The following is a 12,843-nucleotide window of genomic DNA, read 5'->3' as shown; positions in this document are numbered from 1 at the left end:
CAGGTAGTTTTCAACTACAGATAGTCTCTTACTTGCGAACAGGTTCCGCTCCAAGAGCCTGTTCACAAGTACATTTGTTCGTATGTCCGAACAAATGTTTGTATGGAGCAGGATCGTGGGTGGATCCCGCTCCATACAACGTTGGTTGCCGGCTGTTCTTACAGCGGACACCCGGTGGCTGCAGTTTCAAAGAGCCGCACCGCTCGTTGGAACTGTTAAAACTTTAAATACCGCTGACAGACTGCACCAGACGTTCTGGGGTCCCGTACAGTGTCCCGTGATAAGCTGTGCGGTTGCTAGGAAGCTAGGGGCCTACTGAAAGGCCCCAGGGCTGCCTATGCAGAGTGCCTATCAAGCGCACGGCTTGAAAGGCGCTCTGCATAGGCAGCCCTAGGGCCTTTCAGAATGCCCTCGGCTGCCTAGCAACCGCACAGTGTCCCGCGATCTAACCGGACAGGCTTGATAGAAAGCTGTCCGGTGCCTGCACAGTATGATGTAATGCCATAGCATTACATCATACTGTGCAGGACAGATAGTTCGTATCTTGCGAAGTTCGTAACTCGAACGTTCGCAAGTAGGAGACTATCTGTACTACCTGCAATGGAATTGTAGACCATAAATGCTGGCCTTCCGTGCATTCCAGATAGAGCAGTACAGACACAAATTCAAGACTGCAATACTGAAGTCTTGTTGTGCCTTCCTAAACCAGCAGTGTATCTTTTGTGATGACAGTAAGGAGGTCCTTTGGGACTCGGAAACCATCTCAATAGTAGAGCTAGTAAGGTCAATGGAACAAGAATAGCTTTACCTATACAGAGAATGTCAATTAGCATTGTACTTTACAGTACATGGAAGCTCAGTTGATTCAGTGCAGAACTTAATAAAGCTCAGTATGTATAACACAGATATAGATGAATATAATCAATGATGAGAAAACAATATAGCACTCACTCTTTTGCATTTTTATGCAGATTCAAGTAGACATATATTGTGACAGTGCTAGGACAGAAGCAGGGTGCATTCTCTTAAGCATTGGTATGGCAAACATTTACCTCACACATGATGCTTTATCCAGATAGAGAAGAAGCTAAAGCTTTAGTATCGTAACTATATATGTTTACCTGAATCTATACAAATAAATGCTCAAGAAGACTTGGTGAGTGCCAGATTAATACCTCTTCTTCAATGCATATTAATTAGAGATGAGCGAACACCAAAATGTCCGGGTGTTCGTTATTCGGAACGAACTTCCCGCGATGTTCGAGGGTTCGTTTCGAACAACGAACCCCATTGAAGTCAATGGGCGACCAGAACATTTTTGTATCTCGCCGATGCTCGCTAAGGTATTCATGTGTGAAAATCTGGGCAATTCAAGAAAGTGATGGGAACAACACAGCAACGGATAGGGCAGGCGAGGGGCTACATGTTGGGCTGCATCTCAAGTTCACAGGTCCCACTATTAAGCCACAATAGCGGCAAGAGTGGCCCCCCCCCCCCTCCCAACAACTTTTACTTCTGAAAAGCCCTCATTAGCAATGCATACCTTTGCTAAGCACCACACTAGCTACAACAAAGCACAATCACTGCCTGGATGACACTCCACTGCCACTTCTCCTGGGTTACATGCTGCCCAACCGCCCCCCCTCCCCCCCACAGCGCACACCAAAGTGTCCCTGCGCAGCCTTCAGCTGCCCTCATGCCACGCCACACTCATGTCTATTTAGAAGTGCGTCTGCCATGAGGAGGAGCCGCAGGCACACACTGCAGAGGGTTGGCACGGCTAGGCAGCGACCCTATTTAATAGGGGCGGGGCGATAGCCCACAATGCTGTACAGAAGCAATGAGAAATAGAATCCTGTGCCACCGCCATCAGGAGCTGCACACGTGGACATAGCAATGGGGAACCTATGTGCCACACACTATTCATTCTGTCAAGGTGTCTGCATGCCCCAGTCAGACTGGTAATATGCACCTTAACAGTAACCGCGTTGGTGGTAATGTGGTGGTGACTGCGGACCTAGTAGCACGGTTGTATTTTGTTGGTTTTCGGAATGTGGCCAGGATTAAGTGGGCTGTGGCGGGGGGATGGTGTGGGGGCTCTCTCGTTGTGTCGGTAAAGGTGAAATTCTTGGACTGCCACCAGACGAACCAATGCAAAGGCATTTGCCAACAATGTTTTCCCTGTTGGAGGAGGAGGGGGATGTTTTTGAGGCACTACGTGTCCTCTCCACGTGTCCGTGGTTATATGCACCTTAACAGTAACCGCGTTGGTGGTAATGTGGTGGTGACTGCGGACCTAGTAGCACGGTTGTATTTTGTTGGTTTTCGGAATGTGGCCAGGATTAAGTGGGCCGTGGCGGGGGGATGGTGTGGAAGCTCTCTTGTTGTGTCGGTAAAGGTGAAATTCTTGGACTGCCACCAGACGAACCAATGCAAAGGCATTTGCCAACAATGTTTTCCCTGTTGGAGGAGGAGGGGGATGTTTTTGAGGCACTACGTGTCCTCTCCACGTGTCCGTTCCATGTCAGCAATAGTAGCACTCAAGACAGGCCCCAGTAACAATTCCGAAGCAGCAGTATAGCGGGAGCGCAGTCTTCGTTCCATGTAAGCAATAGTAGCACTCAGGACAGGCCCCATTAACAATTCTGAAGCAGCAGTATAGCGGGAGCGCAGTCTTCGTTCCATGTCAGCAATAGTAGCACTCAAGACAGGCCCCAGTAACAATTCTGAAGCAGCAGTATAGCGGGAGCGCAGTCTTCGTTCCATGTCAGCAATAGTAGCACTCAAGACAGGCCCCAGTAACAATTCCGAAGCAGCAGTATAGCGGGAGCGCAGTCTTCGTTCCATGTAAGCAATAGTAGCACTCAGGACAGGCCCCATTAACAATTCTGAAGCAGCAGTATAGCGGGAGCGCAGTCTTCGTTCCATGTCAGCAATAGTAGCACTCAAGACAGGCCCCAGTAACAATTCCGAAGCAGCAGTATAGTTCCATTTCAGTAGCCTTAGTATAGCCAAGGCACAAGTTACATTTATGTAGCTAAAGTGTAGGCCAACCCCACACACCTTTCTGTACCATGAGTGCAGGCGAAGAACATAGAAATTACTATGATTACACTGTAGGTGAGGGCCCCAAAAAATTGGTGTACCAACAGTACTAATGTACCTCAGTAAAAATTGGCCATGCCCAACCAAGATGGCAGGTGAATCGCTTTGGTTAATGTGGCTTAAGTGGTAACTAGGCCTGGAGGCAGCCCAGTGTAACGAAAAATTGGTTCAAGTTAAAGTTCCAACGCTTTTAAGCGCATTGAAACTTATAAAAATTGTTCAGAAAAATTATTTGAGTGAGCCTTGTGGCCCTAAGAAAAATTGCCCGTTCAGCGTGATTACGTGAGGTTTCAGGAGGAGGAGCAGGAGGAGGAGGAGGAATATTAGACACAGATTGATGAAGCAGAAATGTCCCCGTTTTGGATGGTGAGAGAGAACGTAGCTTCCATCCGCGGGTGCAGCCTACGTATTGCTTACGTATCGCTGCTGTCAGCTGGTGGAGAACAGAAGTCTGGGGAAATCCAGCCTTTGTTCATCTTGATGAGTGTTAGCCTGTCGGCACTGTCGGTTGACAAGCGGCTACGCTTATCTGTGATGATTCCCCCAGCCGCACTAAACACCCTTTCCGACAAGACGCTAGCCGCAGGACAAGCAAGCACCTCAAGGGCATACAGCGCTAGTTCAGGCCACGTGTCCAGCTTCGACACCCAGTAGTTGTAGGGGGCAGAGGCGTCACCAAGGATGGTCGTGCGATCCGCTACGTACTCCCTCACCATCCTTTTACAGTGCTCCCGCCGACTCAGCCGTGACTGGGGAGCGGTGACACAGTCTTGGTGGGGAGCCATAAAGCTGGCCAGGCCCTTAAAGACTGTTGCACTGCCTGGGATGTACATGCTGCTCGATCTACGCACATCCCCTGCTACCTTGCCCTCGGTACTGCGCCTTCTGCCACTAGCGCTGTCGGCTGGGAATTTTACCATCAGCTTGTCCGCAAGGGTCCTGTGGTATAGCAACACTCTCGAACCCCTTTCCTCTTCGGGAATCAGAGTGGGCAGGTTCTCCTTATACCGTGGATCGAGCAGTGTGTACACCCAGTAATCCGTCGTGGCCAGAATGCGTGCAACGCGAGGGTCACGAGAAAGGCATCCTAACATGAAGTCAGCCATGTGTGCCAGGGTACCTGTACGCAACACATGGCTGTCTTCACTAGGAAGATCACTTTCAGGATCCTCCTCCTCCTCCTCCTCCTCCTCAGGCCATACACGCTGAAAGGATGACAGGCAATCAGCCGGTGTACCGTCAGCAGCGGCCCAAGCTGTCTCTTCCCCCTCCTCCTCCTCATCCTCCTCATGCTCCTCCTCCTGTACGCGCTGAGAAATAGACAGGAGGGTGCCCTGACTATCCAGCGGCATACTGTCTTCCCCCGCCCCCGTTTCCGAGCGCAAAGCAGCTGCCTTTATGGTTTGCAGGGAATTTCTCAAGATGCATAGCAGAGGAATGGTGACGCTAATGATTGTAGCATCGCCGCTCACCACCTGGGTAGACTCCTCAAAATTACCAAGGACATGGCAGATGTCTGCCAACCAGGCCCACTCTTCTGAAAGGAATTGAGGAGGCTGACTCCCACTGCGCCGCCCATGTTGGAGTTGGTATTCGACTATAGCTCTCCGTTGTTCATAGAGCCTGGCCAACATGTGGAGCGTAGAGTTCCACCGTGTGGGCACGTCGCACAGCAGTCGGTGCACTGGCAGCTTAAAGTGATGTTGCAGGGTGCGCAGGGTGGCAGCGTCCATGTGGGACTTGCGGAAATGTGCGCAGAGCCGGCGCGCCTTTACGAGCAGGTCTGACAAGCGTGGGTAACTTTTCAGAAAGCGCTGAACCACCAAATTAAAGACGTGGGCCAGGCATGGCACGTGCGTGAGGCTGCCGAGCTGCAGAGCCGCCACCAGGTTACGGCCGTTGTCACACACGACCATGCCCGGTTGGAGGCTCAGCGGCGCAAGCCAGCGGTCGGTCTGCTGTGTCAGACCCTGCAGCAGTTCGTGGGCCGTGTGCCTCTTATCGCCTAAGCTGAGTAGTTTCAGCACGGCCTGCTGACGCTTGCCCACCGCTGTGCTGCCACACCGCGCGACACCGACTGCTGGCGACATGCTGCTGCTAACACATCTTGATTGCGAGACGGAGGAGGAGGAGGAGGGTGCTTTAGTGGAGGAAGCATACACCTCCGCAGATACCAGCACCGAGCTGGGGCCCGCAATTCTGGGGGTGGGTAGGACGTGAGCGGTCCCAGGCTCTGACTCTGTCCCAGCCTCCACTAAATTCACCCAATGTGCCGTCAGGGAGATGTAGTGGCCCTGCCCGCCTGTGCTTGTCCACGTGTCCGTAGTTAAGTGGACCGTGGCAGTAACCGCGTTGGTGAGGGCGCGTACAATGTTGCGGGAGACGTGGTCGTGCAGGGCTGGGACGGCACATCGGGAAAAGTAGTGGCGACTGGGAACTGAGTAGCGCGGGGCCGCCGCCTCCATGATACTTTTGAAGGACTCCGTTTCCACAACCCTATACGGCAGCATCTCAAGGCTGATGAATTTTGCGATGCGGACGGTTAACGTTTGAGCGTGCGGGTGCGTGGCGGCGTACTTGCGCTTGCGATCGAACACTTGCGCAAGCGACGGCTGGACGGTGCGCTGAACTACACTGCTGGATGGGGCCGAGGACAGCGGAGATGAGGGTGTGGGTGCAGGCCATGAGGCGGTAGTGCCTGTGTCCTGAGAGGGGGGTTGCATCTCAGTGGCAGGTTGGGGCACAGGGGGAGAGGCAGGGGTGCAAACCGGAGGCGCTGAACGGCCTTCGTCCCACCTTGTGGGGTGCTTGGCCATCATATGCCTGCGCATGGTGGTGGTGGTGAGGCTGTTGGTGTTGGCTCCCCGGCTGAGCTTTGCGCAACAAAGGTTGCACACCACTGTTCGTCGGTCGTCAGGCGTCTCTGTGAAAAACTGCCAGACCTTAGAGCACCTCGGCCTCTGCAGGGTGGCATGGCGCGAGGGGGCGCTTTGGGAAACACTTGGTGGATTATTCGGTCTGGCCCTGCCTCTACCCCTGGCCACCGCACTGCCTCTTGCAACCTGCCCTGCTGATGCCCTTGACTCCCCCTCTGAAGACCTGTCCTCCTGAGTAAGCGTTGCACACCAGGTGGGGTCAGTCACCTCATCGTCCTGCTGCTCTTCCTCCGAATCCTCTGTGCGCTGCTCCCTCGGACTTACTGCCCTTACTACTACCTCACTGCAAGACAACTGTGTCTGATCGTCATCGTCCTCCTCACCCACAGAAAGTTGTTGAGACAGTTGGCGGAAGTCCCCAGCCTCATCCCCCGGACCCCGGGAACTTTCGAATGGTTGGGCATCAGTGACTATAAACTCCTCTGGTGGGAGAGGAACCGCTGCTGCCCAATCTGAGCAGGGGCCCGAGAACAGTTCCTGGGAGTGTTCCCGCTCCTGAGCAGGTGTCATTGTAGTGGAGTGAGGAGGCTGGGAGGAAGGAGGAGCAGCAGACAGAGGATTCGGATTTGCAGCAGTGGACGGCGCAGAACTGCGTGTTGACGATAGGTTGCTCGAAGCACTTTCTGCCATCCAGGACAGGACCTGCTCACACTGCTCATTTTCTAATAACCGTCTCCCGCGTGGACCCATTAATTGGGCGATGAATGTGGGGACGCCAGAAACGTGCCTCTCTCCTAATCGCGCAGCAGTCGGCTGCGACACACCGGGATCAGGAGCTCGGCCTGTGCCCACACCCTGACTTGGCCCTCCGCGTCCTCGGCCGCGTCCACGTCCTCTAGGCCTACCCCTACCCCTCAGCATGCTGTATTACCAGTGATTTGATTTCACAGGCAGGAAATAAATTGGCGCAAGACTGCAGGCCAAATATAATTTTTGCCCTTTTTGGAAAACAAAAGGCCCCACTAATGTGTCCCTGCTTATGTGTCACAGAACGTGAGGGTAGCAGAGTTATTATAACTCTGGCAGAGCAGGTATTTTTTTCCCAATTAAGGAAAGCAAATGGCGAAGCCAGCAGTAAAGCGTAGCTGGGTGCGTCTGATTTAGCTATGTTGTTCACGCAGCTCACACGTGTCCACAGCCCTTAGGACGGACAGAGGCTGGACAAATAGATTTGTTTTCAGTTTTTTTCCACCAAAAGGCAGCACTGCGTATATTCAATGAACATGAGAAGTTTAATAACTGTGCTGTGTCCCTGCTTATGTGTCACAGAACGTGAGGGTAGCAGAGTTATTATAACTCTGGCAGAGCAGGTATTTTTTTCCCAATTAAGGAAAGCAAATGGCGAAGCCAGCAGTAAAGCGTAGCTGGGTGCGTCTGATTTAGCAATGTTGTTCACGCAGCTCACACGTGTCCACAGCCCTTAGGACGGACAGAGGCTGGACAAATAGATTTGTTTTCAGTTTTTTTCCACCAAAAGGCAGCACTGCGTATATTCAATGAACATGAGAAGTTTAATAACTGTGCTGTGTCCCTGCTTATGTGTCACAGAACGTGAGGGTAGCAGAGTTATTATAACTCTGGCAGAGCAGGTATTTTTTTCCCAATTAAGGAAAGCAAATGGCGAAGCCAGCAGTAAAGCGTAGCTGGGTGCGTCTGATTTAGCTATGTTGTTCACGCAGCTCACACGTGTCCACAGCCCTTAGGACGGACAGAGGCTGGACAAATAGATTTGTTTTCAGTTTTTTTCCACCAAAAGGCAGCACTGCGTATATTCAATGAACATGAGAAGTTTAATAACTGTGCTGTGTCCCTGCTTATGTGTCACAGAACGTGAGGGTAGCAGAGTTATTATAACTCTGGCAGAGCAGGTATTTTTTTCCCAATTAAGGAAAGCAAATGGCGAAGCCAGCAGTAAAGCGTAGCTGGGTGCGTCTGATTTTTACAGGTTGCAGACGCAGCTCACACGTGTCCACCGGCGTTAGGACGGACAGAGGCAGGACAAATTTAATTATTTTCCGTTTTTTGGCACCAAAAGGCAGCACTGCGTATATTCAATGAATAATAACTGTGTTGTGGCCCTGCCTATACAATTCTTTCCCTGCAGTATCAATGGAGGGTGCAATGCTCTGCAGAGGCAATTTTGAGAAGCAAAAAAAAATGCAGCACAGCTAACAGCAGCCTGGACAGTACTGCACACGGTTAAATATGGCCCTAGAAAGGACCGTTGAGGTTCTTGAAGGCTACACTCACTCCTAACACTCTCCCTGCCTATGCAGCACTTCTGTCCCTAATGCCGGGTGCAATGCTCTGCACTGCCGATTTTGAGGAAAAAAAAATTTGCCACTGCTAACAGCAGCCAACACACACCTATCAGTGGCCCTAACAAGGACCTTTGGGGGGTCTTGAAGCCTACACTAACTACCAATTCTTTCCCTACAGCAGCTCCGGTACAAACAGCACTGTCCCTCATCTAACTCACCAGGCATCTGAGGCGAGCCGCGGGAGGGGCCGACTTTTATGTTCGGGTGACACCTGATCTTCCCAGCCACTCACAGCAGGGGGGTGGTATAGGGCTTGAACGTCACAGGGGGAAGTTGTAATGCCTTCCCTGTCTTTCAATTGGCCAGAAAAGCGCGCAAACGTCTCAGGGAAGTAAGTGAAAGTAACCAGAACACCGCATGGTGTTCGTTACGAATAACGAACATCCCGAACACCCTAATATTCGCACGAATATCAAGCTCGGACGAACGCGTTCGCTCATCTCTAATATTAATAGCTTCATCACCTAATGTAGTGACCCAGAGGGTACTACAGGGTAATCAGACACTCAGAAAATTGAATATCTGTCTATGAGCTCCTCAGGAGAGATAGAAGGTATTATACAGGAGAGAGACCCTGTCTTTCCCTAATGCATGGGTTAAAGCTATTCTGCCCAGCAACAGCTGGCTTTTGATTGGCTGCTTGTCAGTAATTTCCCTGATTGGTTGAGTAAAGTTGAGAGAAAACAAATTGGAATAAGCAAAGAGTCGAAGCGAGGATTAAATTACAGTCTTCACAACAGTGAGTGTGATCTACCCCCTGAAACAGTTCAGTAAAAGCACAGGCGGTTGGGTCTTAATCAGCTTCTACCTCTAGAAAGTAATTCTTAGGAAAATCTCCAGATAACTGAGACTGGTGGGTTTATCTTTGATAACCAAAAGAGAGAGTGAGCATTGAAGAAAAAAGAAATGTGCTATTCATGTTTCTGGAATCATTGTTAAAGTGAATGCAAACTGAAAATCTGCAAAACAGTGAACTGTATTTCCTCATTTCTTCAATAAGCATTGAGTAAACTGCATACCTTCGGTTTACCACAAAAGCTACGTGTGAATTATTTATCTACCATCCATCCTGGTTCACCACTCAAAAGGTAATGGCATCACGTAACAATTTATTAAATCACTTTTTATTCAAACGATTTTCATTTAACAATGTAGCTAAAGGTATAATCTTGCATTTTCGTATTCATAACATATAAAAAATCTTACGTTTTCAGTTAAAAAAACAAAATACTGACATCAACGATAATTTATTAATGAACAGCCTCTGCGTGCGACTGAGCTAGGACCTATTTTGCCATTACAAGGAGAGACCACAGAGCCACCATTGACAGCCATCTTGTTTCCCCCCTGAGGTCTCCCCTATAACGGCTAGTGCCCCGCAAGGGCGTCGCACTACTGCCGGACAAGGGCACCATAACTCTCCTCATAGTACAGGGAAGTTCATTCTTGGTGCAGCAGTAAGTGGGAGGCAAGTTATGCAGACAGTCTCAGTGGCACTCGGTAGCCCAGAAAACCCCTGGAGGCCTGATTAAAACAAAGTATTGCAGCAAAGCCATATATTGCCTTGGTACTGCCCTAAGGGGGGGGGGTGGAGTTGCAGCCACACTACAGAGGAATCAGAGACAAGGGCAGATGAGCACTAGTGCACATAGGACTGTGCCAGTTTATGTGGGGCACTGTTAAAACGTTCTTTTTTGGGGACGTATTTTTATATGGAGCACTTTTCGGGTCATTAGTTTCAGAATATGATTTAAAAATGCTGCAGTTTTATGATATTTTTATGTCATTGTTTTTTTATTGGGCACAATTTAAGGCATTAAATCTCGGGGCGTGGCCAAGCAGCCGAGCTGACCGGCCGCATGTGAGGAGAGCTCCTCTGCTTACCGGTGATTCCGTTATCCTGTGGACATCCTGAGGGTCCCCCGACCCAGAGCAACACCACCAGAGGGAGAGAGAAGTGGACCGAACCCCCAACGGCGCTCCTGGATGGCCACAGCAAAGGTACCATCAGCGGTGGAAGCGGAGACCCGCGACCGCCGCAGCTATACTGTGAGAGGCGCCGGCCGCTGGCGAGGACTCCGAGCCCGGCACAGCACCACGCAGTGGGAGAGGAGAGGAGAATAAATCCCCGGAGGAGCGTTCGCGGCGCTGAAATAGAAGGCGCCGCTGGCGAAAAAAGCCCGCGAAATCACGGTCGCGGCGGCCATCTTGCGAGTGGCATAAGCTAGTATACAGGTCCCAGTGCACAAAAGAACGCTGCTCCCAGGCACGGCACAGCGCCACACAGAGTGAGAGGAGAAGAGGCTAAACCCCCGGCGGAGCTCCTGTGGCGCTGAAATAGAAAGCACTGCCGGCGGGAAAAGCCCGCGAAATCGCGGCCGCGGCGGCCATCTTGCGAGTGGCACCACAAACATACAGGCCCCAAAGCACAACATAACGTTGCTCCCAGGCCCAACATAGAGCCGCTGAAGTAAAGAGGGAGAGGGCAGAGCCACCAGCGGAACACCGGAGGCACAGACAGCGGGGAGAACGACACCGCTAAACCTGCGGCGCCGCGACCGCCATTTCATAGACGTCGCCAGCCAACAAAGTGGAGAAAAGGTAATTAGAGGGGACAGAGAGAAAGACTCCACCCCCCCCCCCCCCCACCCGCAGGAGGATTAAACACCATACAACTCAGAGAACTAGGGGGAAAGGAGGAGGGAGAACCCCAGAGCTGAAAGCTGGTCGGCGTGAAGACCACGCACAGAAGCCAAAATAGCAAGGCGCCTCAGAACCCCCACAGGGAACTCAACTCCTATAGTGAAAAACCAAACAAGCGCAACATGGGCCCCACTAGACAAAGCTCATCCGTAGACAAACTTAAAGCCTTTGCAAGGGGAGAAACCCGGAAAGAGCCCAGCCCTGAACCCACTGCGCCCGCCGCGGCGGGAGCTACAGCGACAAAGCACAACAACCCAGATCCAACTGAGGGTACTGTACAAACGCTGCAACAACTGTCTGAACAGCTTCTAACCGCAATACAAACATCCACGGCCACGCTTACCAGCAAAATTGATGAAGTAAAAATGGATGTAAGTTTATTAAGGCAAGATCTCCAAAACCTAAGAGAACGTGTTGCCAACACAGAAAACAGAATTTCCACGCTAGATGATACCGTCACCCCAATGACAGATGCAATACGAGATCTCACGCAGAAAGCCGAGTATTGGAGACAAAAAGCGGATGATCTAGAAAACCGATCACGAAGAAATAATTTGAGCATAGTGGGACTACCAGAACGGGCTGAAGGGCAAAGACCTGAAGAATTTATAGAACGCTGGCTCCGGGAACTCTTTCCTAATGCTAGACTATCACAAGTTTTTGTAATTGAACGTGCTCATCGAGTACCCATGAAGCCACCAATACCAGGAGCCCCACCCAGACCCCTACTAGCAAAGTTGCTCAACTCCCACGATAGGGAGATAATCCTACAAGCTGCCAGAAAGGGATGGCCACTGTGTCCATCTTTCCGGACTTCTCGGCAGACCTTCAAAAACAGCGAGCAACATTCTTCGGAGTCACGAAGCAGCTAAGAGAACTGCAGCTCCCGTACTCTATGGTGTATCCGGCACGCCTGCGAGTGATAGACGGGGATCGCACTCGCTTCTTCTCTTCACCAGCTGAAGCAGGAAATTGGCTGAACACCAGACGACCAGAAGGGCAGTAATGTATACATAACCACTTCTTTTCCCCCCTCTAGGTGCCGAGACTCCTGCACAAAGGTGAACACTTCCCTTACAGTCCCCAACTGCACATTAGAGACTATCCTCCAAATACGCCACAAGTATACCTTAGCCAAAGGCACAGAACTGAGACTTTCTTTATCTGTGGCAGATATGTGGACTACTTCTCTCGGGAGAAGGCGGCAAGCCCCCCTCCTCTATGGCGCCAACAGACCTGGCAGACGGCATCCAATGTGCATCATTCTCACCAGACGCAACAGTCATATGCATGGGAGATATGAACATGGTGATGGATCCCGCCATGGATAGATTTGGGGGTGGTGCTCGGAGGGAGGGAGACACGAATAAGACCCGCCTGGCCTCTATTATCTCGGTGACGGGATGGCTAGATCTATGGCGAATATTTCACCCGCAACAAAAGGAATACACCTGTCATGCAGCCCACAATCACGCACTCAGTCGAATAGACTATATATTTGGGTCCCCTTCACTATTCCCGAAAATCGACTCAATAGAGTTCCTACCTCGAGGAGTCTCAGACCACTCGCCAATACGTATGATCCTTAAAAACCCAGGCCCAATTACAATCAAGAGACCAAGGGTACACCCATTCTGGCTTTCACTATTTGGACCTAATGACCGCATACCGGATCAGATCCAAATATACTATGAGGCACACGAGGCATACGCAGATACAATACTAGTATGGGAGGCATTTAAACCCTACCTCAGAGGCTGTTTAAGATCCTCAATATA

General features: G+C 51.0%; 1 protein-coding gene across 1 annotated transcript in view; it reads right to left on the bottom strand.

Moving 5' to 3' along the window:
* LOC136594784 (interleukin-18 receptor 1-like) overlaps positions 1-12,843 on the bottom strand; it is an 89,845-nt gene that overhangs the window by 33,675 nt on the left and 43,327 nt on the right. The window lies entirely within an intron of this gene.

This window comes from Eleutherodactylus coqui, chromosome 1 (assembly GCF_035609145.1).
Source record: "Eleutherodactylus coqui strain aEleCoq1 chromosome 1, aEleCoq1.hap1, whole genome shotgun sequence".
NCBI classification, from domain to species: Eukaryota; Metazoa; Chordata; class Amphibia; order Anura; family Eleutherodactylidae; genus Eleutherodactylus; species Eleutherodactylus coqui.
The sequence above is the reverse complement of the archived record's forward strand: the minus strand, read 5'-3'. Positions and strand labels throughout refer to the sequence as shown.